This window comes from Sinocyclocheilus anshuiensis, unplaced genomic scaffold (genome assembly GCF_001515605.1).
Source record: "Sinocyclocheilus anshuiensis isolate Anshui unplaced genomic scaffold, SAMN03320099.WGS_v1.1 scaffold328, whole genome shotgun sequence".
Lineage (NCBI taxonomy): Eukaryota > Metazoa > Chordata > Actinopteri > Cypriniformes > Cyprinidae > Sinocyclocheilus > Sinocyclocheilus anshuiensis.
The window spans coordinates 1,282,267-1,286,324 of record NW_015558621.1 but is presented as its reverse complement, the minus strand read 5'-3'; the positions used below and the strand labels follow the sequence as shown (position 1 = coordinate 1,286,324).

At 34.3% G+C, this 4,058-nt stretch overlaps 1 protein-coding gene across 6 annotated transcripts in view; it reads left to right on the top strand.

The window, feature by feature from the left end:
* Positions 1–4,058, top strand: part of LOC107680625 (rap guanine nucleotide exchange factor 2-like) — a 142,817-nt gene that overhangs the window by 87,284 nt on the left and 51,475 nt on the right. The gene's annotated exons all lie outside the window — the stretch shown is intronic.

The window sequence follows — 4,058 nt, the reverse complement described above, 5'->3', positions numbered from 1 at the left end:
GTTCCAAAAACCCCTGGGTTTTCCTTTTTTTTTTTTTTTCTTTTTTTTTTTTTTATGGATTGATTCATTGATCAAAACTTACATCAATAAAGTTAATACACCATACACCGTTTCATATTATTGCATGTCTTGGTGTATTGCGCTTTGATTGGCCTTATGCTAAACAAAGTACTATCGATTAGAAACTATAACAGCTGTCATTTGATGGAACTTGGATGACATAACTAGTAATAGTCAGTTAATCCACCGATAATTGGTCATTTTAAAATAATCAGCAACAGCTCCATTGTGTTATCTCCAAAGTCTATTGACTGCTTTCTTAATGGATAATGTGTTTTTTTTCTATTATTATTATTATTATTATATTTTTAACCAGTTTTTATAGTTTTTTTTCTTATTTCTCAAAAAAACATACATTGTATCATTGAGATATTATTGTAATTATTGTTGTATTTTAGTGTTATTTATTGTAATTTTTATTAATATTTTGAATCAGTATATTTTCCATTTTCATTTTAATTATGATTTGTCATTCTTAGTAGTTTGTCTCTTTTTTGCATTTTTTATGTCTGTATAGTGTGTATTAATATTTATTTCAGTTTTAGTGTTATTTTAGTACATGAAGTTAAATTAAAATGAGTGGAAATTAAAGAAAAATATTGAATTTTTTTTTTTTTACAAAATGTGTTTTTCCCCTAGGAATTTCAGCATTTCAGCATCTTATTTGCTATCATTAAATTGTATTTTATTCAAGACTTTGATCTCTAGATATCTGTATGTGTTAGCCTTTTTTAAAATCTATATTAGTTGATAACTAAACAGCTGGATTATAATGTGCCTTAATCTAAAACCTATTTGCTCACTTCATTCTTCAAACATATTTATTCTGTCTTCGTGGACATGGACGCTCTTTGTTGTTTCACATGAAGCAGAGGCTGCTTGACCCACTATCAACCTTTCCATAATGAGCATCTATTGTTCCTGAATTGCACTCTGGGTGATGCTGAGCCGTCCCTTGATGTGACCCTGTTACCACAGTGACGTAATGACGCTCTGTTTTCCTACAATGATTGGTGGTTACTCTAACGACGGGACGTGGCAGCACCTGAGCTTGTTTTTGTCAGGCATTACATCATCGGGGATGATGTCATCAGGGGGTTGTTTTGATCCCTGTGCATAGCTGGAAGCCATCCAAAATTTCAATCTGTATCTTCACGCCCACATCGCCTCTGTAAGCACAAACCTGCAAGCTGGCTGTTTCTATTTGATATGGTAGCGAAACGTTTATGTCTAAGCGTAACACTAAAAGCCTTTATCACTTTTTTGAATATAATTAGCATTTCATTATATTAAATTGGTATAAAGCCTTTGATGCAGCCACTAACAACACACATTTTAATGAAAATATATTTTCTTGAGCATTTATTCCTTTTAATGTTTTTTTTTATCAAGACTCAGTATTTTTTTTACTATTAGGTTTATTATTTTTTAACCTTTATTTTTACTATAAAGGTTATTGTTACTATACTTTTACTATTATTTATACATTTGTATTTACGCCATATTGACATATTTGCCTTTTCCATTAGCATCATATATGGATATTTGCATAAGTCATCTGATTGGCTGTCTGTTGGCCTATTGACCTGCTTGATGCATTGTTCATATTTTTCTTTGTTATTCAAATTCTTATTATCATATAGTGCCAGTCCAGGGCACAGTGAGTGAAACAATGAGTGCTTTATACCGGATGGACAGATGACTGATTGATTGAATGATAACATTTACTGTACATCTTTATTTTGATAGACAGAAAGAGAGATGGACCTTTAGGGAAGAGTGTGTGTGTGTGAGAGAGAATGTGTGAGGGGTGAGCTCACTTCCATCATCACAAAGCTAAAGGGTCGTGTGTGGGTGGGGCTGTCAGTCGCCCAGAGGGGGTAACCGGAGCGTGTGTGTGTGTGTGTGTGTTTGGTGGGGGTGGGGAGTGAATTGGCAGCGTTGTCATAGTAACACAGAGGATGTCAGAGAGCCATGTGCTCTGCGCTTCTGTCGTCTGCTCTCATCTTCCATCTCTCCATCTCTCTGTCTCTTTTTCTTCCTCTCCAGCCTTCGCTCACACTCTCCCGCCCAAACCAACCAGGAAATGGCTCTCCTCCACGGTTGCCATGCCAACTGCCTGCAGCCCTGGTGGTGAGCGGAGGGGAGCGTTATGAAGGTAATTTAATGCCTAAAAGATTTCACCTTTTATCATCTGTATACCATTGTGTAACCACTAGATGGCTGTTTAGCTCTATAAATAAACATATAAACATGGCTGTGTGTTCCCTAGTGGCTGGGAACGTTGGATTCCCACATAATTAGTTACTTTAATTTGGATATATATTTAGACATCATTAAAGACATATTTTATCAAAGTAAAATGCTGCAAATCATTTTTTCTTACGCTTGAAACGCGATTTACACATTTACAAAGCTTCTCTTGCGCATGCAAATTTAATTTACGCTTACAGTCTTATGTACACTTCCACAACTCTTACCCTGCGTATGCAAATCTTTTAGGCATTAAATTACCTTCATAAGCGTGATAATGACATTACTCTCACTGGGCTAACTGTGCTCATCCTTCATTTCTCTCGTCTTTCCATCCCTCTCGTCCTCTCTGCTCCCCACCACCATTCAGCTCTCTCTCTCTCTCATCCTCTCTTATTTCCATATCTGCACCTCACCCATTGCATGCTCTTTTATTCTCAATTTCTCATTAGTACTCTCTTGTTCTCTTGCAGTGTCTGTGCGAGTGTGTGTGTGTGTGTATATAGGTAATTCACGTTAAATACTAAGTTGACCCTTTCCTACTTAAAGGGATAGTTCACACTAAAATGAACATTTTGTTATTATTTACTCACCCTTACTCACCCATTCCAAACCTGTATGAGTTTCTTTCTTATGTTGAACATAAAAGAAGATATTTAAAAAAATGCTGGTAATCAAACAGTTGATGGTATTTATTTTCCTACTATGGAAGTCAATAGGGACCAACCAATTTTTGTTTCTTCAAAATGTCTTCTTTTATGTTCAACATAAGAAAGAAACTCATACAGGTTTGGAATGACATGATTTTTGGGTGAACTATCCCTTTAAGCAGGACGGTCAACTTAGTATTTAACGTGAATTACCCATATACATACATTTTTGGGTGAACTATTCCTTTAATGTTCCATCTAAAACATATGAATATTTTGGGTGTGTATGTGTGTGTGTATATATATATATATATATATAAATGCCATTTGGTTGATGCATTTATTACATTTATATTACGTAAAGTATATATGTATGAATAAACAAATACAGTATTTTAACTAATAATTACAATACAAATATTAATAATATAATTTTTTTAAATAAACATTATAATCAATTATACGGAAAATTACCATAATGAGATTAAGCTCAAATTAACTGAGAAACTACACAGAATGTACTCATACCTTTATGAATATTAAAAAGCCCATGAAATATTTACATTTCCCAGTGAAAATGGAAGTTTTCGTCAGACATGTCAAAAGGAGTGTCATTTTTTAAATTTAAATAACCAGTAAGCTTTAGCTGCATTCTTATTGCAGAGAGCATGCAATTGGACAAAAAAAATTGGAGTGCAAGATGATGTCATCAATATTTGCAGTTTATACAACTGAGAAAAACACTCTAAATTTTACATCGGTACGTCTCCACAAAGTGAATTTTGTTAGCTTATCAGAGTGAAATAACATAAAAATGGCCTAACAGACATGAACTAAAATCCACAACTTCGTTTTTGATTTCATAGGCTGTTTAAAAAGGCAAAAAGATGATTTAAAAGAAATAAGCATTTACAGAACCTAACTTTCCCTTATGCATACATATAAACATTAACCCTGAAGATGATTAACCATGTTATGCGTCAACTACCCATATGTGTGTTGTATGCGTGTAGTATAGCAGGCACCAGCAGTGCTCTTTTAACATCTGTGAGGGAGGGAGGAGGTTCCTATTCAAATCCCCCTCTCTTCCTCCCC